This window comes from Passer domesticus, chromosome 3 (genome assembly GCF_036417665.1).
Source record: "Passer domesticus isolate bPasDom1 chromosome 3, bPasDom1.hap1, whole genome shotgun sequence".
NCBI lineage: Eukaryota > Metazoa > Chordata > Aves > Passeriformes > Passeridae > Passer > Passer domesticus.
Genome location: NC_087476.1, coordinates 62,205,505 through 62,232,900, shown reverse-complemented (window position 1 = coordinate 62,232,900; position 27,396 = coordinate 62,205,505). Strand labels below are relative to the sequence as shown.

The 27,396-nt window shown below is 42.7% G+C and overlaps 1 protein-coding gene across 4 annotated transcripts in view; it reads right to left on the bottom strand.

Moving 5' to 3' along the window:
• The window catches only part of HIVEP2 (HIVEP zinc finger 2), a 136,549-nt gene that overhangs the window by 89,492 nt on the left and 19,661 nt on the right, over positions 1-27,396 (bottom strand). For all 4 annotated transcript variants that reach the window (XM_064413492.1, XM_064413491.1, XM_064413495.1 and 1 more), the window contains exon 2: positions 15,065-15,170. The gene's annotated coding sequence lies outside the window, so the exon portion shown is untranslated. The remainder of the gene's footprint in view (positions 1-15,064; positions 15,171-27,396) is intronic.

Below are 27,396 nucleotides of genomic sequence, written 5' to 3'. Positions count from 1 at the left end.
AAGAGGGCCAGTGTGAACCTCATTAAATTCAACACAGCCAAGGCCACGGACCTGCACATGGGCTGGGGCAACCCTCAGTATTGGGACAGACAGGGAATGAATGGTTTGAGAGCAGCCCTGTGGAGGACTTGGAGGTACTGTGTGGTGGGCTGACTTAACAGGCCACCACAGCTGCTCTGTCACTCCCTCAAATGGACAGGGGAGCAAAAACACAACAAAAGGGATAAGGATGGAGGAGATCACTCACCACTTATCATTACAAACAAAACAGACTCAATGTGGGTAAAGAAGTCTAATTTCTTGCCAAAAAAAAAAAAACAGAGGAGAATAATGAGAAATAAAACCAAACCTTAGAAAATTTCCCCTCACTCTTCCCTTCCTGCCAAGCTTAACTTCACTCCAGACTCTCTCTACCTCCTCTCTGCCAGTAGTGCAGGAGAATGGGGAATGAGGTTGTGTTCACTGCCACTCCCTCCTCCTCAGGAGGACTCCTCACACTCATTTCCCTGCTGCAATGTGGGGTCCCTCCCATGAGGGAGAGCACAAGCTTCCCATGGGGTCACAGCCGCTTTCAGGCATCCCCATGCTCCAGTGTGGGGTCCCCCACGGGCTGCAGGTGGGTGCCTGATGCACAGTGGACTCCATGGGCTGCAGGGACACAGCCGCCCCACCATGGTGCACCCCAAGAATCTGTGCTCTGGAGCCTGGAGCACCTCCTGCCCCTCCTTCCTCACAGGCCTTGGTGTCTGCAGGGCTGTTGCTCTCACATATTCTCACCCTGCTCTTCTCTGGATGCAATTGGTGTTGTGCACCAACATTTTTTCCTTCTTAAATCTGTTATTCCAGAGGTGTCACCTCTGTTGCTGATGGGCCCAGCCTTGGCTAGTGGCATGTCCATCCAGGAGCCAGCTGCCATTGGCTCCATTAAACACAGGGGAAGCTTCTGGCAGCTTCTCGCAGAAGCCACAGCTGCAGTTCCCTGCTACCAAAACCTTGCTACACAAACCCAATGCACTGTTAGATGAGAAACCAGATATGACCCAGCAATGTGCACTTGCAGTGCAAAAAGGCAACTGCATCCTGAGCAGCAGCAAAAGCAGCATGGCCAGCAGGTCAAAGGACATAATTCTGTCCCTTTACTGGGCTCCTGTGATACCCCAACTGGATAGCATATGCAGCTTTGGTGACAATGACAAGTCAAACACAGACCTGCTGGAGTGGATCCAGAAAGCGCCACAAAGATGATTAGAGAGCTGAAGCACCTCTCCTGTGAAGCCAGTCTGTGAGACTTGGGGGTATTCAGCCTGAAGAGGAAAGAGAAAGCTCTGGGGAGACCTTACAGCAGCCTACCAGTACCTACAGGGCACCTGTAAGAGAGGGATTTCTTACCAGGGCCTGAGGTGATAGGACAAGGGGCAACAGTGTTGAACTGAAAGAGGGTAGGTTTAGATTAGATATAAAGAAGAAATTCTTTATTGTGAGGAGATGAAGCACAGGAATAGGTTTCCCAGGGAAGATGTGGATGCCCCATCCCTGGAAGTGTTCAAAGCCAGACTGGATGGGGGTCTGTGCAATCTGGTTTAGTGGAAGGTGCCCCTGCCCATGGCAGGGGGGTTGAAACTAGATAAGGTTAGGTCTTTATAGGTCTCTTTCAATCCAAACCATTCTGTGACTCTGTAATTCCAGTGCACAGAATTAGGAGTACCTCAGAGATACTGCAAAGTGAAAATAAAGACAGTGACTGCAAAGAGACTATTCTGAAATTACATTTATTTCAGTTTGATGTTTGATTGCAAATCAATAAAAACAATCTTCATCCACAGGTAAAGAAAAAATTAATTCAGAATGTATACCCAATAAAAAATTAATTCAGAATGTACACCCATTTCCTACCCCATCCAGAAAGGGAAACACAGAGAGAGTGACTAGAGATCACCAAAACTGGGGAGTGGAAAAGGGCAGCATAGGAAACTCTACTGTCTTCACTTTCTCCACGCTGAGCACTGTGATAACGTAAGATCGTATTCAAGTGTTAACGACCTCACATGCACAGGATCTGACCTGCCCTTGAGGATGAAGTTTCACGCTTCAGTGAGGTCAGTCCAGTGGTAAGCTGCCACCTAAGAGGGGAGGATGCCACTTTGCTTCTTCCTGTCAATGCCAGCTGGGTGCTCCTGCCAGCTCTAGAGTTTGCCTGTGCCCATGGGGAGCCATCCAAGGTGCTCATCCATCAGAAATCCCTGGCTATCCAACACGTCCAAACCAGCCCAGGGTGGGCTGCAGAGGGCAGGTAGCAGGAGCAGCCCCTCTGGGACATGATGCCACAGCCAGGACAGTGGGAAACCTTTCCTCAATCTCCAACCACCTGCCCACTCGCTTCCAGCTTTGGCAGCACTGGAGAATCCAGGCTGAGGAAAAGAAAAGCTGACCTCTCCAAGCTGAGAGGCACTTCAGACACTGATGCAGACAACTTCAGCAGGGAGCATCAGAGGGCCAGTAGGGCCTTGAAGGAACTGCAGGGGGAAGAAAGGAGAATGTCCAAAGCACTCTATGGAAAGGAGAGAGACCCAGCATGGCTGCAGCCTCCTGGCTGGTCCCTGCCACCAGTCCCTGCCAAAAGGGGAGATCAGCCCAGAAGGTGTATTGAGCTCTGCACTGATCTGCTTACTAGGCTCCTTGAAACCCAAGTATGCCTGATGTTTCAGAAATGCCTATTTGTGATATTTTTCAAAACCTTTGTCCATTTTTTCCCCTTTGTGGCAAACTGTACAGATTAAATCCACATGTAGTTTCCTCTAAAAGAGGTGGTTCCTTTTCTTCTTCTGAGGTTTTTTCGTATTGCTCAACAATCAAGGAAAGAATGCAAGGACCAAACTCATAAAGCATTTTTAAAAATCCGATTTATTGAAAAAAGTAAAATTACCAAATCACATTGCTTCATCTTTTATATTTCTTAAACAACACAGAAAAGAAGTATGACATCTCATAGAGACTCTTCAGGGATTTCTCCTCAAAAGGCAGTTTTGCTTGTTAGTTATACCCAAATTCCTCTCTTCCTGGACTCCCTCAAACCACCAGCTCTTATCTCTTATCTCTGGAATATGCTAAACTATGAAAAAAGCATTATCTTGCCAACTTGGCACAAGAAGAGGGGAGATATCTCTCCTTGCTCTTATGGGAATGCCTACTGAAATGAAAGTTTTTGGGTTGCTCCAGCTTACGCACTGATTAATATGACTCTTCTCTTACTGACATCTCCTTTTCCTGTGAAAAGTTCAAAAGTTCAGTTAGCAACAATCTGATGTCTTAGCTTGCTACACAAGCCTCTGGGTTATTTAATCAAGAAATTAGATTTCTACAATGCATAGCAGCACACTCACCACAGTCAGACTAGGAACTGTTGCTAATTAACAAAAATGCCAACATACAATTATTTATTATATTAATTAATGAAAGCATATATAAGCAGCCTATCTGTAAGAAGTTAGATGCAATCTCTAACAGACTTCCTGCCGCTGTGCTGCCAGTTTCTCAGTGCAACTGTGGCCATTCCTAATTAAATAAATAATTTACCCTGGAAGATTTCATTGAGTGCCAGACACAAGCACCAGGGCTGGGTGAAAATAAATCACTGTCGGCAGCATGCCAGTACTCGTTCCTAGAATCTGTGGAAAACGGCTACTTCCCTACAGCAAACATTTTGCATAACTATTCTGCACAGTTTAATTGATCTCTGCAATAGCATGATAGTAAAACCCCCTCCATTTCCATGTATTTTAAGACAGTACTTCATGTTCTTTTGATTTCATTCTCTTCACATTTGCTGGCTTTTTGCATCAGTTGTGCAGCTTCTTATACAGAATAATCTTTTTTCAAATTTATTTATTTCGGATCAAAGTCTTCCTCCATACCAGCTCTTGGTATGATGCTGACCCAAATCCATCCCTTTAAGTCATCATGTTAATGCTCTGAGTCTATCACCATCCCCTGCTTTGATTTCTACCATACTCCTATCAAACCCAAGTTATTTCCTTCTCCACCAATGTCCTCTAATTATAAACTCATAAACCCTGCTTTTAATGTTCAACATTTACTGTGCTACACTGCTATTTAGGCATCTTCATAACCACAGAAAAAATTAAGAAAATTCCCACTTTGTGCTGTGATGTCAATCTATTTTAAAACCTATTTCAAGATACCAAAACAAATATTATGGTGTGACTTCAATACCTGACAGTAGTGTAAACATCAGCAAGTTTTCCTGGGTAATCACAGGCATCTCAATTATCCAGATACTGTCTCAGCAAAAGGGCAGCCTGACTTACCGTATGGTCAATGACTTTCTATGCATTAGTAATTTCAGAAAACCTAGACAGGAAAAAGAGTCCTTGGTTGCTCCTTCAAAAAATGGAAATTTCTCCATACATTTTTGTGGAGAATTTATTGTTCCTGTTCAGAAGAGTTCAGGCATTCTGGGGGGGCCTGTGCTCACCACTGCCTGCCCCATGCACCAGATACAAAAGGTGAGATCCTGGTCTCTCTGCCAAGTCAGGTTTCAGTTGCTATTCCCCAGCCTTTCAGAGAATTTGGGGGTTTTTTTCTTGCAAATTTTGGCAGTCAGCATGTGACACTTCTAATATAAAAAACCCACTGGCATTTCAAGAAAAAGCCAACCACCTTGATGGGGCTGCTCCCCTGAGGAAAAAATGAAGGGAACACATTCTTCTCTGCATACACTTTACCCTAAGGCACATAACTTCCCAAGTGCCTCCAGTGTTTCACAGCTCCCAGAACTCTGCTCGACCACCTACCCACTTTTTGGCCAACTGGCTGACCCAGAAAAGCAGCAGAGAAGCAGCAGCCACTGCAGGGAGGAAGAAACAAGCACAGCTTGCAAAGCAGCAGCGCGTGGGAAGGAGCTGCTCGCTGGGCACAAAGAGGGTCAGCCACACTTGCCCTGGAATGAGCAATGCAACGGGAGTCAGACCACAGAGGTCATGAGAAGAAAGGACAGGGAAGAAAGAGCACACCAAGAGCAAGCGCTTTCTTCTTCTACCGCAGTTAACTCCCCTAAATTTCTTCCCTCCTCCTGGTTCCCCAGTTTCCAAAAATAACCTATACAAAGGCAAAAACTGCAGAGGCAGGGAGCCTTAAAAGAGCTGCAGTTGGAAAATACAAAAAGGTGGCAAGGGAATTTATTTAAAAGAAAAAAGTCCAAGAAAAAAGAGACACGCTCTTTTTGGAAAAGAACAGTGACATCTTTTAGCTTGAAGCCATTTCGGCAGGGATGTAGGTCAATAGCTGAAACCAGCACCCGTGGGGTCTCAGGTCCTGGGGCTGGTGTGGGCAGCCAGAGGGGCCCAGGGGTTGTTTGGCCTCTCCCCAGGAAGCTGGAGAAAGTTTGGGCTGGTCTTGATCCCTCCTACCCTCATATGATGCAGCTTAGCAAACAGTTCCTCTTTAAGCAGCCACACATTTCATGTTTCTGGTATTGACATTTGCCCTCAAAAGTAAAGGCACATTAATGTGGAAAACATCTTTTAATGACTAAGAGAGTCAAGAGCAAATATTTGCACCCAAAGAATTCAGTTCCTCCCACATCAAAGCAACCTCCTAGAAAACTGATTATAAACAAATTAAAAAACAACTAGCGTGCCTATCAAAAATAATTGTTTTGCTGCTGGCAAAGAATTAAAGATTCAGAGGGCCTGAAACAAACACTGGGGGTTAAATTTGATTCCTAATTGCTAGACTGGACAACAAGGTGAGAGAAGGGAAAAAAACTCCTCATGTTGTGCAGAAATGGTTGTTCTGTTCACATGGCATCTGCGGGAAGGATGGTGTTCCTCTAACAACTGAGAAGTTTATTCAGGTACAGGTTGAGAGATTTGGGGTTACACAAACTTCAGCCATCATAATTTCCCCATCACACCAGCTTTGATTTCAGGTGTATTACAGCACTCCAAAGCCACATGCGATTTTTTTTGTCTCTGCTTTTCAGCCCTGATCAAAACAAGCAAGTATCAGCACATCTCTGCATCACTACAGTGAGATACAGGAACTTCCCCACTCACTCCACCAAAAGCAGCAAGACAGCACTCCCTGTCAACAACAGTCAAAAGGTCTGTTTTCACCAACATCTCCTTCTTGTACCTTTCACCACTTGCTTTCTCTATAATAGGAAAAATTACTAAGGTCTCCAGGTCTCTCCTGTCCCCATGCTTTTAACATGAAATACTACAACATACAGCAGAGTATCTCAGAGACGAGTGCCCAGAGAACCATTCCTCTTCCTGTACAACAAACCTACTGTTTTGAATGAATATTTCTCCACCTCTGCAAACATTTGTTATCTTCTTGCATTTCAGTACTGACATTCCAAAAAGTCTGGAAAAAATTGGTAGCTGGCTCTGAGGAGGAATTCTAGACTGAAGCCCCAAGCTCAGCCCTCAGGTGTTGCATGGCCACTGTGGTGGTCAGCCAGGGTTTGAGCCTCAGCCTGGCACACACTGGTACCACTGCCCACAAAACAACCGATTTCAGAGAGAGGATGTTTCTCACCTTGGTGGTTCTGGAGAAAAGTTTAAAAATATAAAGCAAATACCACCTTAGTCTTTAAAAATAAAGAAGCAGAAATGGCAGAAATTATTTGGAGGTTTGGAGCTTTGGACAGGGTTTAAATCTCATAATTTCTGATCTCTTTCCTCCCTTTTGTGCTTAAGTAACCATTTTCAAATGACACAGCTAGTGATGCCAATGAGTGGTTCCACAGCAATCTTCTTCAGCCTCCTATCAAGATGGAAGTCACCACAATCTCAGAAAACATCTCCTGGCAAGCGATGGCACGAAGTGGGCCAAGCCATGCCTCCTTCAGAGCAAAGCTGTTGAGAGAGCAGCATTTTTAGGAGCGAAGTTTAGGAGAGTGGGAAGAAGACAGCTTCACACAGCCTTAGCTGTTTTTCCCAGCAGAGCTTGAGCTTAAGAAGGAAAAACACCACAAGCCTCTCATCTTCTCTGGCTTGCCACAAAACAGGGGTGTATTTTTCAGCAGGATCCTCTGAGTCTGACACGGAACTTAGCTCAACTGACATGAAATGTTAATGTTTAGGAACAAGGTAGGTGGAGAGGAGGAGGAAAGAAGACATTCATTATTTGATGCAGAATTCATTCAGAAGCTTCTTTTGCACAGCCAGGACTAAAATTTCCATTCAGCTCTTTATTTCTGGTAGCCTAGATAGCTTGAACAACTGGAAAAGGGATCTAGAGGGAGCCCTTACTCCTGCCTGCATGGCAACAGCCATTCCTCAGATACCTTCAGAGAGAAGCAGGCACACTTTTATGACTTTGAGACTTCAGATGCAGGATGAGCAGTTTTCCTTGGGGATATTCATACTGGCTTTAGGCTTCCAGACATGGTGTACAGAAGAGATCTGCCTCCAACTACCCTTTCTGGTGCCTGCAGCAGCCTCCCAATATGGCCCTACTGCTCCTCACCAGCCCCCAAAACCTCTATAAGAAGAAGGTCACAAGCTCCTGGTGCTACAAACTTAGCAACTACCATTTAAAATAGGCTGGACCATGGTATGAAATTCCTACATGTATTTTATGCATTTTCTCCTCTTCACGTCAATCTGAATTCTCCTCCCTCTGGTACCTTCTCCCACTTGGTGCATTTTAATTTTCTTGCTCAGTTTTTTGTTTGGTTTGGCTTTGTCTACATTACACCTGAAAACCAGTTTTTCCCTCACAGGCACCAGAGGAGCATCTCTTTCCTTTGCTGTGCTCTTCCCAGCTCCGTTTCTTCTCTGATCACCCGTCTGCCTTTGCTCTGTTTCCTTACTCTTCCCATCCTTGATTTCTCTCCTCCTTTTCCTCTTTCCTTGATGTTCCTCTTGGTGCTTTCTCCTCATCCTTCCTGCCAAGCTGACTGAGGCACTCCCCTGGGAAGGTGCTGACAAATAGCAGCTGGGCTGTTTGCAGGCTTATATCAGGTAGGGACACCTACAAAGGAATCCTCCGGCTCTCTTGCTACCTTGTTGACTGGAGTGATTCCTCCTCTTCGTTTTAGGGCTGCATACACAGTTCCTTTGTCAAAACTCAGGAAAATGAAGGTGTGACATAAATTGGGAAGCATATGCCAGTATTTAATGAACTACATCTTGTTTTAATGAGCTTCCTTGTTTTGGGGGCTGTACAGAAATCAGAAGCCACAACAACAACAACAAAATTGTGAGGATGTCAAAAATGTCAAGTTCAGCATTAGCAAGGGACCTGGTCTTACCAGTGCTGCTCTCCCTAAGAAAGAGAACATTTTAAAATGACACCTTCTTACTTTGCAGCTCTACTGCCTGGAGGGTGAAATCCACCCCTTTGTGGAATGCTGAGACAGGATCACTTCAGTGCTATTTATTCCCTTAGGAAAGATTTACCCACATTGCACTGGTCTCCTGAAGAGGGTGAAATTTCCTCCAAGCAGAATCTCAAACTCAAGGTTCCCACTGCAATGCAAGCAAGGCTTGTTTTTAAGAAAAAATATATTCCTGCTGCTATTTAACAACAAACAAACCAAAAAAAAACAAAACAAAAACAAAAGCAAAAAAATCTAAAAAAAAAAAGAGTAAGAATACAGATTAAAAGAGAGATTAATTTTATTCCTCCTCTCCTTTTGCACAGTATAGCCACAGTTGGAAGTCGGTCAACTGCTTTCTTCTTGCACAGCAACTTCCAGCTGCAGAGCTATATTCATCCCCCAGTTAGACAGAGAAACCTTCCTGAAATCTCTAGGCTAGATGCACTGGGATGTTCGGGCTGCTTTGCCTGTTTTAGCAATACAGAGCAGCTGTAAATCCAGTTTAACTTGCCACTTCTGTCAGCTTTTCCATGCCAGATTAGCACTGCTGTTAGCCTCACAAATATCAACATCTGGAGGTTCTCCTACTGCCCAGTCTGACTTTAAACCTTGCAAATCTGCAATTCATCCACCCATCAGCACAGCTGGCAGGATCAGCCCGAGGTAGTTCTTCACTCTGAGAAAAATCAATTTATCACAATCTCCCATCCTACATTCCTGCAGTCAACCAAGCAGATCAAACAAAATTCACATAACAATCAGCTCTCAGTTATTCCCTGGACAATTGCCCAGTTGTTCTGGAGGGTGACTCCTGACCCTCTCTGGGAGCAGGTGCCTTTCTAGTGCAGGTCTGTGAATCCAAGTCAGCTGGGAAAACAAAATACACAATTTCTTTGTACTTTTATATTTCTTTGGATGTCAGGAAACAGAGCTAAGTCTTGTTTCCTGCTCCTCAGCCAGGGGAGGTAGGGGAAACTGGAAGTAGATGCAGAGAAAGGCAGAAAGAGGGCAGATCAAAAGGATCAAGGAAAATAATATTAATAATTAAAAACCCACCAAACAAACAAAAACCAACCAACCACTCACTGCTTCACTCTGCACTGTAAAGCAGTACATCTTGGAAACAATATGTCCCTCCACCCCCATCCCAAGTCTTTCTCTCTAGGGATATACAACCACCTCAGGGATTAATATAATTTTCTTGCAACAGTCAAGTGCTGCTGCACTTACAGTACGACAAAAACACCTCAAAAAACCCAGCCTCTTCATTTGCCTTTTTCCTGAGAAAAATGTCTGTAAAGAAGAATCAGACAGAATGGGGGGCGGGGGGGGAGCAGGTGTATTCATATTACTTTGATTTTCTAAGAACAAAGGCTTTACTTTATATACAAATAAGTTAACGGGAAAAATGTAGGTGCATTTTATTTTTGCCCAGCTCAGTCCCAGCCCCTCACTCTGAATGCATTAATACATCCACCTTCAGCACAGTTGGGCCCTCCGTGTTGCCATGGAACTGAAACCCTTGCAGTTTGGATGGCGATGTACTTATGCTGTATTTATGCTTTGGAAGCATACTGTTCTTACACTTCCTATAACAGAAGCAAAATCACTGCATAGCATTAACTCCCTTCGTATTTAAGGCATTCAATGTCTTCCTTGCCTGCTCGTCTTCACACAGAGTTTGCTTCTTCTATCTTGCCACATGCAAATGAAACACATTTGACATAGCTATTCTCGTCTTCGTGAACTCAATAGCTCACGGGCTGAGCACATTACAGAAGGGCCACAAGACTATGGTCTTTCCCTCTTTAACAGGAGGCTGCTGTCAGGCCTGCAGGGCTGCAGAAAGCACAAATGTATGAAATACGCATGGATACAGAAAAGTATTATCTTTCAAGGTGTCATTTAAGCAGACATTTAAAACCTAATAAACCTATGTGTTGCTAATGCTCTTGATGCTCCTGAATATTCTTTTGTACCCATTTGTCTGAGTAAACAAATTACAGTATAAAGATCCTGCAGTAGGGACCAAATCTTTCAATGCCTTTCTTTAACAACCTAGGTTGGTGGGATATCAGTGGTGAGCACAGCTGTGGACACTTCAGTTAGAGAAAAAACAAAGTCAGTACAATTCTGTGTCATAGTAAAGATTCAGCCTACAGTGATTATCTTCAGCAGATCTGAGCCTTTTGCCAAAGCTTCTGAAAATGCCTGTCCACGAATTGCAAATACACAGATTTTTATGTTGAAAGCAAAAGCAGAGTACAAAAATATCCAACTTGATTATAAAAAAGATTACCATAGTAAATAAATAAACAAACAAACAAATAGCCATTCATGTATGTAAACATTGGATCTTTACCTGCAGAAACAACTGGAAGCCAGTCCATGGTCTGAAGCCAGCTTGAGGCTTTTTTTGTCCCAAGTTAAATATTTGCATAGTATTAAGCTTAAAATTAAAGCATTTGCTGAAGAAACTTGCTGACTTGTGTATATGGAAAAACAAGAGGGAATTTACTGTCCCTGCACACTGGGGCAGATTCTTGGGATGCCTTCTCCTTCCCATGAATTCCTGGACAGCAGAGAGACAGACAGGCTACCGACCGGGGAATTCCCCTCTTGGTTTCCGAAGGATTTTGTGCACAGGCTGGACAGAGAGGCAATAACCCAAGCAGTGACTTTATGAAGGCACCATTTGTTGCTTTGGTGCCTGCCCCCCGACCACCTGGTAACACTCCTTCCTTTTAGCACTGTGCCCAGCTCAGAAAAGCCCCATTCACCCAGCACCCCCACCCGGGCAGGTCTGACCGGTCCCTGTGCCGCTCCCGGCTCCCCATTTCTGGCAGCTGGGCCAGCATGCCGGCCCCTGGCAGGCTCCGGCCACTCACTGCCCCAGGGACAAGGGCTGGGGGCTGCTCACAGAGGGGCTTTCTGAGCCAGGCTTGGCTCCTGGCGCCCACTTGCCAAAATAAGGCACAAAAGCACTGCTGTCTCTGTGTGTGTGTCTGTCAAGGCAGCTGATTCCCCGTCCCCAGGTGCTAGCGGCGCACACCAGACCCTGTGAGTGCCTGTGTTTTCGGGTACCCCCTTCTGCCCTCCGCAGAGGCAGAGCTGGGCTGGCAGCAGAAGCTCCCTCTCCTCCTTCCATGGTCAGCACACGTCTGACAGTCGTGTCCCCATCGCTGCGTCCATTACCGCCAGCTTACGCAAGGCTCTCACCATCACTTTTCCAGTTACAGGAAAATGTATATTGAGCTGTGATGAAAGGCCAGCGCAATGTCAAGAGAATTAAAAGGACTCCAGAGACTGATTAGAGTCAAAAAGGAAAGGATTTATGATGGTTAATAAAGTTAAACCTGCCAGAGTCCTGCTTATTCTTTCCAACTGCAGGTAATCAGATCTTAAAGGAAAAATTATTAAGGTGTAAAATTATTAAGGGTATTACCATCCCCCCTGAAAGAAAACCTATGTGTTGCTGCGAAGCACCTGGCCAGGAGAGAGTCAGGCTCACTGCAGCACCTACACTGACCCCAAGGAAGAGAGGAAAAGGAGATACATCACCTGCCCTGTGCCCTGGGTTAGCACCAAGGACCTCAGTACCAAGCATGTATGTCACCTGAACAGCCCCAGTGGGTCCCCCTGGCACCTGCCACTCCACAGGTAGTAGCTGGGACAGAGCTAGGGCTTCCACAGACCATGGAGCACCACACCACACCTCAGCAACAAGCCTTGGCAGACAGGGAAGAAAAGCTTCTCCCTCTGCTGGCACTTCACATCCACAAGGGAAAAGGACAAAGCAAAGAAGGAAGCTCTTGCCTCTCCCAGTCTGGTGTCACATATTCACCTTCTGCTGAAGAATGCAATCTACCTGGATACAACAGGACTGCTCTGAAACTTGATTTAAATGTTTTATAATCTAATGTGCCTAAAAGTTAACATAATTTTACAAGACACTGGTTGCCCAAAGCAGCTGTGGATGTCCCATCCCTGGAAATGTTCCAGACCAGGCTCTAAGCCTGAGCAACCTGGTCTAGTGGAAAGTGTCCCTGCCCATGGCAGGGGTGTTGGAACTAGATGGTCTTTAAAAGCCCTTTCCAACTGAAGTTATTTCTGATTCTAAGAAGTTAATGATTTTCTACATTGAAATAACAACACTGAGACAAGGCAAATCAAAGTGGAGGTCCAAAGTTTAAAAAAACTATTGGGATTTTTCTATCCATATCTAAATTACATGCACTTTATTGGATCTCAAGTTTTCATTTTTCTACTGCTTAATAATCACAAATATGTTATATATACCCTTTCCATTTTGTCATTCTTTCACTATATTACATCAAATTTAATTTCCTGTGGAAGTGTGCAATCTTTTCAGCTGTCACTGTCTCAGAAGCTTTTCTGTAATAAGCAGAGCCTCGTCCTCTGGCAGATCAGTCTTTTATGAGCTGTGCTCCTGCAGATTAGCTTCCTGAAATGTTTGCAATGCTATATGAGAACTGGCAAAAAAGGAGAACCAAAATAACAGCCAAAAGGAAAAATAAACATGAAAACCTTCACTTCCTTCTGACTCCCCGGTTCACCGGTCAAAGGAAATTTCATTTTGATGTGTGTAGATGGCAAATCCGTGAAGGTTATTGCCGTGTACCAGAAGCTTCACGAGGTGTGAGACACAGTCTCCCTTGCCCTGCAGCTCATTACAAGTACAGCTGTGAGATGGCTGCTCGCCCTCTGTGCTGGGGAACACAGGGATCTGCGAGCGGTCTCCACTCCAACAGCTGCCTCTCCCCACCACCTGCCCTTGGCACTCCGAGAGGTCCCCAAAAAGCCACACTCCACCAGAAAAGTGAAAATGTCAACCAAGACGCATTCATGCTTTTCGTGATGAGATAGCTGTGATGGCAGGAAAGCAGACCAGCTGGTCTGCTGGGTCCTTTCCAGACCTCTGCCCCTGCAGGACATGAAACTCATCTTCTTCAAACCAGCTTTCCATTACTAATTCTTACACAGGCACCAAAACTTATTTACAAGAACACATACCAACAAATTATTCTGAATGTTTGAAAATTAATCAACTCACAAGAAACATAAGCAACATAAATTCTTAATCCTGTATCCCTCATGAAAAGGTGCTTAGGTGTGGACAACAGAAGAGACATCTGAACAAATACAGTCTACAAATGGTCATGTTAATGGTGTTTGGCCAGCAGAGACTACTGAGAGTGGCTAAAGAGGGTTGCTAGAAGCCCTGCCAGCAGAACCAGCTGCAAGGCCCTCTCACTTCAGTGGTAGATGTCACCTCTGAGAGCTTCTCTTTGAACTGTCCAGCCAGTTGTGGAAACCTTCACCAACCAACACACAGGCTACCCAAGTTGTGAACTGCTTTCCCAAAACATCCTGCATTGATCCATGAAGAACGATCTTTCTCTTCCTGCTCCCCGTAAGACTTGTGTCTTGCTTTCCCTCTTTTGCATCACTGCTGTAGCAGTGAACCATCCATGTTTCTGACAGTGTCTTCAAAATGACACATAAAAGCACAGAGCATTAAACCCAGATATATACTTTTAGAGCAAACAGTCATCTCTCCTTATCACATATAGCAAGCATTTCACTAATTGAGTTCTCATTATTTTGTCCATCCATTTTCTTGTAATTTGGTTTTACATTTGTATCTTTAATACTTAATCTCTAATAAATGGCTAAGAAGTAAAAAAAAAAAAATCCAAGCAGGGAACATTACTTTAACAGAAGGTGTTAAATGTGGTGCTATTCCACTCCCATCAGCATAAAGAAATTTTTTCAGCCAGCTTTGATGGAAGTTGCATTGGGGCCATAAGTCAGATGAAGATATTCCATGCCAAGAGCTATGTGGTGTGCTCTGAACTGCTTTATAACCTAAAACAACAATGTAATCACTCTCAGAAAACCATTTTGCCATAGTCTTACAGGACCTGAGTGTGTGTTAAAAATATCAAGCCAGAATCATAGAAAAGAAAAACATGTTAGCTATGAGTGACCTTAGAATTTTTGCCTTGTAGGCCATAAATTGAATAGCCTCCCTTCACTAGATGTGGATCTCAGTCTCCATTTCCTTATGCAGGCTGAGGAAAACAGGCTAAAATATGAATTTACTTCCTATGAAGTCTTGGTCAAAGATGGTGGGTGATGTAAAGACAAACATCAAGGGAATAACTGCCATCATCTGGTTGGGTTTGGTAAAATGGAGTTAATTTACACTTCTTTAGGGACTCACCGGTGTGTGAAATTAATCTAATTTAGACTGACCAGAAATTGAAAATGGAATTAATAAAGAAAGCAATTAAAAACCTTTCCTAAATGCATTTAAAAAAGTGCAGCAATACAGTTAAAGTACAGAACAATACAGTTAAAGTACAGAACCCTTCAGGCTACTGCTATCACTCCCTCCTTTTTGAGAGAGAGAATAATCATCATCACTGTACCAGTATAATCTCGTCCAAAGGAAACATTGGTAGAATGCTTCCACCAATATCTGTGAATAAATACATGTTCAAGTTAAAACAGTTCACTACTCTGCATACAGGCCAGGCCTAGCAGATAAACATCTGCTGGAACAGGTCCGTGTAACTGGTTGTACATGTGGCTTAACATTCAATTCAATGACTTTTAGCACCTTCTTGTTATTGTTTCTGTGCTGTTCCAACAAGCAGTGGTTAATGTAAGATGCAGACATTCACATACCGTGTACTTGTGAATAACTGGTTCCCAGAGATGTGGCAGTGATAACATTGTCATCGTAGGAGTCAAAGTAGCTCAGGGTAGATCACATGTCAGAAGAGGGTCCCACCTGAAAGTATAACAAATCCAGATACTAAGTTCATCACATTCACAGGTTTCCAGCAAGCTCTGCCAATGCATTTGTGCATTTCACACATTCATCCTGTGCATTAACAGGGTCTGTGCTTTTTCCAGCCTCACAGAAAACATTTTGCCATTCACAGTGGCAAGCAAAAGTGCCCTGCTGTAGCCAAACTGTTTTGGCCCACTTCTCCAGACCATATTTTAGGCATACTATCAAAGCACTGAAAACTAGTTTTCAATATTAAAGCAGAAGCTGTTACTGTTGGGTGGACAGATACAGAACTTCAGATTTCCCATTTGTCAGGTCCTTGAAAAGCATGTAATTCCTTCCATTCCTTCCACCAGTACACCAGTGCATTGCCAGTTTGGCTTTATCTTCCCTTTTTTTTTTCCCCCTAACATTGTAAACTGGTGGTTTGGCAGTAGAAGCAGCACTGGAGTTCTCTTGTAACCTGTTTTCTTGAGTTTAAGGGATCTTAAGAAAGCATTTACTTCCCACTGGTCACTACAATCACCTTCTTTATAATAAGTTGATAATTTAAAACCACCTGATGGGTGAGTCTGTTTTTAAATATTTTGGTAGGTAGCCAATGAAGAGATGGAAAATGAGCTTGCATTAGCAGTGCTATCTGCAATGACAAGACACTCTGCAACAAACAAACTACCCAATTACTTAATCAAGCTTCCCCAAACAGAGGCTGATCTTTCTCCTACTCTACAAGCTGTATCTCATCCTAGAGTAAGTGGTTTTCAAGAAGAAAGCCTGGTAAATAACAAAGAATTTTCAAGAATTTAGATTTTAGGCATAATTTATATTTTATAAATTACTCTAATGCTTCTTTGAGTCTTCATGCCTCCAAAGTGGCTTGGCTCTTGCCTTTATTACACTTCAGTGAGAAGCCTCAACACCTCACAGTTCACTAGGATCATGTGCACCTTCATTTGCTGCCACCTAAGCAAGTCAGTGTCTCCTATACCCTGCATTTGGTTTTCAATAACAAGTGTAAAACCATGTAAAGACTAAGTTGCAAAGAACATAATCCATGGGTCTAAAACAACAACAAAAAATTATGGGTGAAGGGCTGTGTACTGCCCATGGGTACAATGCTACAATGCAATATCTAAAGTTTGCCTGCTCTGAAACAGTATTAACACCAAGAGAGCAGTGCACCTATTTGTGGGCACAGGCACACTTGAATGCCAGATGCTGAGGTGAGATGCTGAGCCACAGCATGGACCCAGCAGCAGTGAGGAAAACAGGGGAGCAGTGACTGCCCCGAGGCAGCACTGCCTGGCAGATGGTGCAGAGACCTATCTGAGTCTCAGACAGATCTGTCCTATGGAACTGCTGCAATTTTCTTTCCCAAGAATTCTCCCAATAATTACCTACAAAAGCAAAATTTCTCTACCTGTTGAAGCCTTAAAAACAATCTTCCTTCCCAGAGAAGTAATTCGTGACATACCCCCCACAGAAGGATAAACACAGCAAACTGCCTTCAACAGAAAAACACAGTAAGACATGCAACACTTTCTTCTTCTGCTTGCAGATTTATTTGGAGTCATTTAATAATCTGTCCCTAATGAATGCACCTAGTCATTTACCTTGAAACTACCAGGACTTTTCAGGTGAATAATTTAAACATTTTTCTTTCTTTTTCTTTGTCTGTTAACAGTAGCGTTAGAAAGTGAAAACTCTCACGAATACTTTCATTTCAGAGTTCTAAATCACCATATGAATTGAAAAGAATGATCACCAGATAGCTACATCATGAACAGAAATATACAGCACACATGGAACCAAGTGAAACACAGTCTATCATCTCTAGTGAATCAGTTCAAACCTAACTCAAGTTGGTAGCTGTCACCAGCTACCTTTCGCTTTCTGCTCTCCAGTGTCCCGTAGGAAATGAGTTTGTAATTATCCATATTTTGTAATTATCCATATCCCTTTTGCTCAGATTTATTCACTGAGTCTTTATGCTCTTCCTCGGCCAGGTCCATATTTTCAAGGCCACCAGTTATGTTTCATTTCAGAGCTGCTGTCTCTCTGTTCATAGTTGAGATGGGAGGGATCTCAGAGACTGCATAGAAGAAAGCCAAAACTGCTCAAAACAAACCACTTCTAGTGGAGCCAGAGGCACTAATGAGCAACAGCTAAGAACTGACGTAACTACTAATGATCGTGACAACTTTCAAGATCTTTTACAAAGATCTTTCTGTCAGAGGCCTCCTAATTCCTTACCTGTGGTGAGAAACAAGCACCAAAGTCCCAAAAATTCATCTAAAAATTGCAAGTCTTAGAAGATCTTTTTTAAGGCAAAAGCAAAGTCTTTCTAGGTGAAGCGAAGCATGGAAGCCATTGTAAAATGATATGGAAATTGAAATTATATGGGAGATATTTAAGTAGGTGGTTCTAGGATTTATGGAAATAGTGTTGACAGAAATACATTGGGGACCCAGTGCTTAAAATCTCAATGGGAAAAAGACTGGCAACTAAACATACAAATCAATACAGACTCTAAAGAAAGAGAAACTGGTATGAAAATGAATACAGTTCTTCTCCAAACTGTTTCTTTTCTATAGCTAGACACTGATAATCTCTAGTGCTATCAATTAAAACCTTCATTTGCACAAGCAATGTTTTAAGAAAATGTAATAGTGCAGTTAGAAAAATTAATGGAAGCTGAAATTAAATTTTTGCTTCCAATTTAATTCCACACATGTGCCATCACTTCTTAAAACTGAGTCTACAGGTCTTAAGACTATCCTAAAACTGCATTTATCCTTACTAAACTACGTAAGTTACTCCATTGCCCCAAAGTGACACCTTTCTTACAACAAAGTACAGCACTGAAGAAGCAAATATGCAATCTTTCGTATTACAAATATTCATATCAATGCACACACTGAAGTCACACAGAGCTACAGAGGTCTAACAACTACAAGTATTTAGAAAGTCCCTATAAACACACTGTTGTGCTCTAGGACTTACCAGGTTTTTAGGAATTCTTTCTCCCCATGTTAATTTCAAAAATGAATGAGGACTTAAGAAATAGACAAAGCAGCTAAACCAAATGCTTAGATTGGTTATATAGAAGCATCAAATTCTTTACTAAACCCAGGTCAGGAGATATCAAGCCTCAAAAACTTTCCGGATACATATAATAGAATATATTTTATTATTAATTTAATTTAAAACCATAGCTTCTAATTTCAAATAAATACACCTCTTAATAGCCTTTCAGAAAAATTTAGTTTAAAGTTAAATAAAAATATGTAATTAATTATCTGAAAAAAATTTTTCTGTCCTTTCCTCTCAATAAATCTAAGACTCTGGTATTACTTTCCTGGCACCTGTTTTCTGTTTTACAACTTCAGCATGATTTCAGTAAAGGTGAGAAAGTTGGTATTTTGTTCTCTCTGTCATCAGAAGCCGCATTACAGACACAACTGCACCTGTCTGCTTTACTATGCAATGCAAAAACTGGATGGATGGATGGACGGACGGACGGACGGACGGATGGATGGATGGATGGATGGATGGATGGATGGATGGATGGATGGATGAAGTGACAGTAAAATATATCAGACTGACATCCATGCAGACTGAAGCCCTCTTCTGCATACAGAAGAGGCACAGTGCTTGACAATGACACAGGCTTTTCCCCAGTCCATGTCTCCACACACACTGCAGCTGCACTCTGGCAGGAAAACAGGAGCAGTGGTTTCTCAGTAACCGGGAATTACACTGCTGATAGCAACTGTTCCCTTCTGCCTTTGTCACGTCTGTGCGAACACAAACGGGTCACATCAACAAGTGGGAGGGCAAGCAGGAAGGGAATGAGAGAAAGGAGATGCAGCTGCAGACAGGGGCTAAACTGCAGTAGGGAGTTCCACGGTGATGCACAGCAATCTGCTGCCCAACAGCACTGGGGAATTCAGGAACCGGAAATTGGAAGCGGTCCCTGGCACAAAGCTGCACAAAAGGAGTGAGGGGTGTGCCAGAGCTGTACAGAAAATAAAGCATGAAAATCTCCAGACAAATTACTTTTTCTTTGACTTTGAAAACCTGCAGAGAAAGCCTCTAAAATTAAAAAATACTTGTTGGACTGTCCCTGGCATGATATATTCCACCAGCACCACTCAATTAATCAAGTACATTATTCTTTGTCACTTTGTCACTCTGTGACTTGCTTTGACCTTTCTCTCTTTTAGACTAATCTTTTTTTTTTATTTTTTAAATTCTGCCCCTTATTTTCATGAATGTTTGTGATAACAAAATATATTGAGAGTGACAGACAGTAAACATTACTGGAGGCTGTTGCACTTGGACTGTGACTTGGACTGTGATGTGAATGATCATCCAGAGGCGGGTGTATGACCTCAGAGTTAGAAGGTCACTCCAATGATCATCCCTACAAAGATCAACACTTTTGAAAAACAACCTCTAAAATAAGGAGACCTAACACCAGGAGAATTTCACAGGAATTCCTATTTCTATTCCAACCACAGTAATGAAACTCATTTCAGAGATCAAAAGTCATTGAACAGAGAATGTTGACAAATTAGACAGAAGATGCTGGGGATATGAAAGCACAGGGAAAAACACCCCATTCCACCCCATATACCACTGAGATATAACATCCAAGTACTGGTGAGAGACATGCAGAAAAAGACAGACAGAGTCAGTCTAGAAAAGCACAAAGAGATTTGATCACTAATCAGAGACAGAAACCCATCTGAAAGTCACAACTGTCTCTGCAGGCTCTGAAAGACAGAATTAAATTGGCTTAGTACTATATTCAAAAACGAATTTAATTAGCTGACATTAAGCAGGATAAGTTTGCAGTACCATGTTGCTCTGACAAGCTGTCTCCAGAAGGGTAAGTGGAAGGTAAAATCTTATTTTTCAGGATGAGATTATGGCTGTGCACTGAGACAGAAGGTAATGGCATGTCTGCTGAGGGCAGCTGAAACTTGGTGCTGGACATTTCATCTCACACTATAAAAGGATGGTATGTGATAGACGAGCCAGAAGTGCCAGTTTCAGATTCTGCACATTTATTCACATGGCTGTGCAGCCTCATCCTCCTTCTGCTGTTGCCACTTACATAAAGAAGAGAACCTGGGTGTGTAACCTCTGCCAGGAGCTTTTTCTCCAGTTCTCTCAGTCAGAGCTGCTCCCTGGAAAGACTACGATACCCTAGGTGCAATTTATTTATTTTTGTTTATAAGAGACCATGTTGGTCCCTGGTTGGAAGAACGAGGCCTGTGCAGGGGGTAGTTTCTGTGCTCACCATGCAGACTGACACATCTGCTGGCTGCTGGTGTGGGTTTTATGGGGTCACCCACAGCACCCCTGCTCTGCTCTACCAGGATTTCTCCACATGTACTGGAACCTGCACATCACAGTGTGGCCTGCAAGCAGAGTGGTGGTGTTTAACAGCAAATAAAAGTAAACACAAGCTATGGCAAAAATCTAGCAGCACATAGTGATGAATGAAGAATCAATGGTAAAATGCATACTAAATCCAAATTGTTTCCCTAAGGAACACTTGGAGGAAATGGAACAATACATTTCAAAGGAAAAGTCCCATGAATATGGGACGTAACAAGCCTTGCCTTCTCATGCCTCCTTGTATTGATAAATTTAGTTCTGGAGATAGGCATCTCACTGTCAGTGCTAGAAATTCTGCTTATTGTCAAAGCAGGCACATGCATCCCAGGGTGTGACCAGGAAAGCTATTGCTCACATCACTTATTCTAGTATATCTCAGCTCTGTCACACCAGAACCAAGCCAGATTTACCAAGCAAGACAGATGTACCAAACAAGCTTCATCCATCCCATTACCAAGTCATTAAGGAGGTGTTCTTCCATCCCCTGACAAAAGTGCACAGCAATATGAGATCTTAATTTAGGCTGGCAGTGCCCTTCTTCCTCCCGTGACTCCTCTCACCAGGACTGCATTTAGGCTGTGTGACCTTGTGTGGCAGCTCACAGATTTTAAGTGCAAGCACAACACACTGCATGCCCTTCTCTGGCACCACATTAATCACCCTACTTTAATGACTTCTGCTGATAAACCACCCTGTGCACCCAGCCATCCTCCCCAGTGCCTGCATCTACAGCAATAAATTCAACACACCCTTTCCCAAACCCTGCCACTGTGTCATCCACCAGTAGAGAAAAAGCCACTGAGTCTCAGCTGGCAGTCATGGGTGAAAACCCCAGTTTCACCAGTCAAGAGACCCCAGTTTCACCAGTCAAGAGACCCCAGTTTTACTAGCCATTTGACAGGTGACCCTGAATTTCTCTGGTTTTTTTTTCACATGGAAGAATCCTATTTCTTTTCAGCTACAATGAGAAGCACAAATACAAGATACCACTTATTACTGGGAAGTATCTACACCACCTATTATTCTGCATAGCTACAGACCAGAACTCCCTTCAACTAAACAAGCATAGCTACAGAGAACATATGATTTTGTAGTATTATTTCTTAATTATTTCACTCTCTTCCAGGAAACTCAAGTCCACAGCTGAGCACAAATAAAGACACAAGATCTTTATGATAAGAAAAGCAAAACAATGGCCTGACATGACCTAACGAAAGCACAGGATACTACTCCCCCAGGGTAGAAATCTCCTTATTCCAAAACTTCCTTTCAAGTGTTTTGAATATGTTACTAAACAAAGAAAACAAGACATTCACTTTTGCAAGGCAGTAATTTTTTTTTTAAACAGTGGCATCTGACATTATTCCATAAATCATCCACAAAATCAATGTGCTTTATGTCAGATGGGACCTTTAAACTTAAGAATAAAACAAGTTTAGGACTGAATTGCAATGCAAAGATACATGTAATAAACTAAGTATGTCAAAAGCTTCAGGAGCAAAAGGGTTGCTGAAGGTTTAACATGGTTTAACATGGTTTAACACAGTGCACAAAGGACACAGATTTACCTCTGTGATGCAAAGTGATATATGGTGCTGGGAGTGCCACCAAATCATAGGACTTGAGAAACAGACTGAGTTCTTAGCCACCACTGATTTCTTATCTGACCATGGAGGGCACCACACAATCTGTCTCCATCTTTGATCCCTGTGATAACATTTCTTTCCTCTCCTCATCTGTCAGCTATTTATGCTGGAAATTCAGAGAGTTTGAAGATGTAAAGACAAGGAAGGCTACATCTTCATAGACGACTTTAGATATTACCACACGGACAACAGAAGTCATGGTAATAAAAAAATCACTTACATTACACAATTCTAACACTTTACTACTTCCATATAGCTTCCTATCCAGAAAGTATTCGCAAAGGAATTAATTCAACCTTCCTCCCAACATCTCTTTTGTAACCTTGTTTCCTATGTTAAAAAAAGCCCTGCAATCACAAACTGTGTGTGATGTCATGCCTATGTCTATCCGCCTCCTCTGAGTAATTCCTCTAAAGACATTCAACAAAAAGGTAGCAGTCTCAAAATTACTTAGTTGAACTTATGCTTAGATAGGAGAGAGATGGTCAGCATTCATGCTAAGGGGAAAATCTTCCATGTTGAGTCAGAGAGAGCAGAGCTTGCAGATAAAACAGATGTACTGAGATGCAAAATGGTGTCAAAAGCCGAAGTTCACAACTACAGGTGCATCCATATGGCTAAATAAAAGTGGGAAAGGAAGCAAATTCACCCACTGGAGTACACTGGCCCAGCTACGCAACCATCGTGAGACAGACAGTTTGTATCTGTGGTCTGTATCTCACTAGGAAAAGCCTACAAAACTCCCATGACCCAAGTGTCTCCCATGGAATTTCCAGGGAGGACACACTGCAGCATTTGAAAAATCCTGAAGCTCTCAGTGTGAAGATACTGCTTTAAAATGGTGAGAGGAAAGCCTGGTAGCTTTTGCAGAAGAAAATACACATACGTACACACACCCCTGAGTATGCATTACAGTTGCAAAGACAAAATTCCAAACCTGCAAAAATATAATATTGTCTCTCCTCTTCTGTCACAATTGGCTGTTTCAGCAAAATGTAACAACAAAACCAAAATAAACACCACTGATGAACTTCACTGCTGTCCTCTCAAAAAGCAGTGTCTGTCAATCATTGCATTCATGCTACTGCCACTGCAACACAGGAAAGTCACATCAGCAGCAGGTGAATTACAAAATTATAACCAGTAGCACTGAAATTGTAATCTTGTTTTGCTGTAAAAACTAAACAAAAAAACCCAAACTTAAAAGGCTGTATATTGCTATATGTATTTGTGTCATGAATTATATCAAAACACATCTAGATGTTGATGATACTTCAAATATACTGTGTAATGAAAAATATGATGAAACAACTTTTGAAGTAATTTATTACTCATTCCCATACTTGATAAGAAAACAAATATTATACTTCTTTATTTATTTTAGGCTATCAAGAGCATCATGTTCTGAAAGTGGTCATTTCTTTCCACTACCAGTTTGTAGCATCCTGCTTCCATCTCTGCAGTTTAGTAACTCGGAGTTTCATCTGCTGGTGTGAGGGAAAAGATTTGAGTAAGTGCAACTACAAGAAATGGCTTGTAGTTGAAAGACAAACGACAGCAGGATGGAACACAAAACCAGAATATTTTAGAAGTCTAAAATTTTTCTTCGTATTGATATAATATGGACAACAGATGGGTTTTTAAATGCAGCTCTCGATACAACTTTGCATGTGAGAAGGAAAATAATTTGGAGTTCACGGGAACAGGAGCAGATTGTTCTGTGAATCCAGTTGGTGTCATTCTACACCCTTAAATTCTCCTGCAAAATACTGTAAGCAGAACAGCAGGAGTCCCAAAATTCCCCATGCCGGCTCCAGCTCAATAAGCCATTCCTATTCACAAAGTATATAACCATATACTTAACTTCAGGAGGGTGTGTAGGGCCCAATGATTTCACCACAGCTTAGGAATCTGCCTGAAATTAAAGTTTCTCTTAGCGGCTTTGCTAATGAAACACCAGATTCATCTGGCAGATATTTGTGCTGCATTTCTCTCATGCCTTGGCTGCTGACTGCACCTTAGTTAGGCTATTTTTCCTCTTAAGTAAAGGAGATGGAACTGGACTCCAAAGCCACATATAGCTTGACTTTTGCAATGACTTCTATGCTTAATACCATAAATAGTATGAGCAGAGGTGCCCACAGTAAATGGCACAACTATGGGTCACTCTGAGAATGGTCACTTAAAAACAGACAAAAACAAAAATTAAGGTTCAAACCCCGCAGTCAATTTTAGCACAAAACCCTATTGGATCAATGGCAGAGCACAGCATCTGCCTACAGGACACGTCTGTAAGATAAGGAAGTGGAACTGACATGAAGAGAACACTGCACAACAGTGACACTGCTGTGCCTCACTCACATGGATGAATATAACTCATATGAAAATCACTGTGAGGTGGTGTGAATCTTGCCCCAAACTCGTGAACTGTGTAGCAGAACCAGGAATTGAAGCTGTGGGTACTGTCCCCACCCAGCCTGCCAGCCACTAGACCGTACTTCCTTGGGTAGAGGATTACAGTAAATACATCAAGTCAGCTGTGTACTGCTGAGCTTGTGTGATCACACGTCACACACAGTAAAACATGCCACCACCATAAACTCAAAGGTCTACTCCCTGCATATGACGTTGTCATTTCCAGTTTTGATGCAAAGCATTCAAATTCCAAGTGCAAACACATGCATTTAAAGCAGTTTTTCCTATGGAATAAAGTATACATTGAAGCAGGGAGTGTTATTCTAGTTTTCAGAGTTTCTTTGCAAAATGGTTACAAAAAAAACCCTGTAATTACCATTCTGAATCTGCAAGAATGACATGTCAGCAGAAACAAAAAAATTTCTTTCTCACTATTGCAACCAGGCACCTTGCTGCATGCAGTATGCCAGGAAAACAGACTTGCTGCAGGAGGAATTGATCTGGCACAAGCACAACAGAAAGGATTTTAACCTACAAGCATTGCACTGTGGAAAGCAACTGCACAAGGAAGCATGCTCCATGCAAACCAAATCTTCCATGATGCATTCAAAAAAAACAATTCCACTCTTGAAGTAAACCTTGCAACAAACATCTCCAGTGTTTGGGAAGGTTCAAAACCAGGGCCTGCCGAGGTAAAGAAAGACAGCACACATATTTTTGCAGGGTGAAACCTGTTCTCTTCTAGAGAAGGGTGTTGTTTGGTGCTTCCAAAGAAACATGCACCATGGCAACACCACCAGGGTGTTGAACTCGCCTTGGTAAAAGTGATGGTGTAATCAACACAATCTCATGGCCAGCCTCGGCTACAACTGAACAAAAGCTTTTGCTTCTCATCCCCACAAACAGTGAAACCATCATGACTTGTGATCTGCCCCTCCCAAGGCAGTGGCAGGTTCACAAGGGACTGGCTGAGGGGCAGCAGGACTGCAACAAGCACAATCACAAGAACCAGGCTAACGCTCTCACATCCCTTCCTGTGACAAGGAGCTAAGACCACACACCCACTTAGGCTACATATTACATATTACAACAAATTTCAGTACTACCTAGGGTCCAATTTTACACACACAGCAGCTCTGCAGAGGTTGTGTTGCAGCAACACAGTGTGGAAAAAGGGTGGCCTTTGCATGGCTCCAGACACCATACCAAGGCACACAGTACAACCAGAGTTAAAAGAAAATAAGTCTGCAATAATCAGAAGATTTGTTTAAAACTCTCCCTTCTTAATCTATTCTTTATTTGTATCAGACTACTGTAAATTTGTTCGAGATTTTTTTTAAATGCTTCAATCTGCTAAGAAAAATCTTCTTGCAGATGGACTGGTAATGAAATACAAATAGAATGCTTAATATGAAAAATGTAATGCACAGCATATTTTTTCCTTTACTTATTTCATCTTAATTTGCACCTGGTCATTTTCATGCTGAGCATCTCATTTGGTTAAATAATTAGTGTAAATTAAATTTCACCTTTTTTAACAGGCAAAAATGGCGAAACTGGGTTGGTAATTGTTTCAAGTTTTTCCACAACATGGAAACAACTTGATAATCTGACAACGCTTAAGGGTTTGAAAGAACAAGATGCACAAAAGCAAGGAAAATGAAGCTGTGTACAGCAGCTTGAAGGGCAAGAAATCCCCCTGTGCAGAGCCTTATGACCTGGAGTAGTAACCTCTGAAGATCTATTCAAAGACCCCAGGATGTGAGAGTTTACCCCTGAGCAAGCCACTGCCAGCTCATGCACAGAGATACACCCCCTCCTTGTCCGTGCATCAGTGCCACTCGTGGAAATTTACTTTCTTCCATCCAGCAGCCACATGCTTACCCTGCTCTGCTCACTCACCCATTTCAGCAGAAAGAGCCCACACCTCCCACAGCACATGGTGAACAACCCTCACTCCTCACAGGCACTGATCCCAGCTGTGCTCATCTGCCATGGCGCTCTCCTGTGCCTGCACAGCCCAGCTCACCCCCAGTTCATGCCCCAGCTCACCCCCCATCAGCCCTCAGCCCACCCCTGGCTGCCCCCCAGCAAAAGCCAGCAGGCACAGGCTCTCACCTGACAAGATCAGGCAGCAGAGAGCCACAACAACCTCCTCTGCAGCCATGCTCATCTCATGGGTCCTGCCAAAACACAGGTGGAAACTCCCATGGGTCCCGTGATGCTCCCTCTGAACCTCCTGGCTTCACAAGTCATGGCTCTTAACAAAGCCACAAGGACTTCTCATCCAAAAGAGTAAGGGAAGCTCAAGTGAAGTGCGCCCAAGTAAAGGACACTCAAACCCTCCCAAGTAGCCATAACAGCAAAGTGCACCAAAAAAATTTCAACAATTTTATACTACGTCCCCACACAATGTTCATCTGTATCAAGTAAATCATGGAATCACAGAAAGGACATGACCATTAGTCAGACAAAACCCACTACAGAATCAAAAAGTAACAAACATTGGAGTTGACAGAAACAGAAAGCATTTGATGAACTCTCACTTCGGTTTGCATCATGCAGGTTCAGGAAAATGTCTTTCTCCACCTACAAAGTCTTGGTGCCCTCATGTGCCACTCTTTAAATTCTCAGCTCTAAGCTTCTGCTGCTCTAACAGCAATGCGACTATATGAAATCAAGTCAATCCAACAAAAATTCTCCAGAAGACTGAAATTTTTTTAAGTTTTCATAAAAAAGCAAGTTTCTTCTGA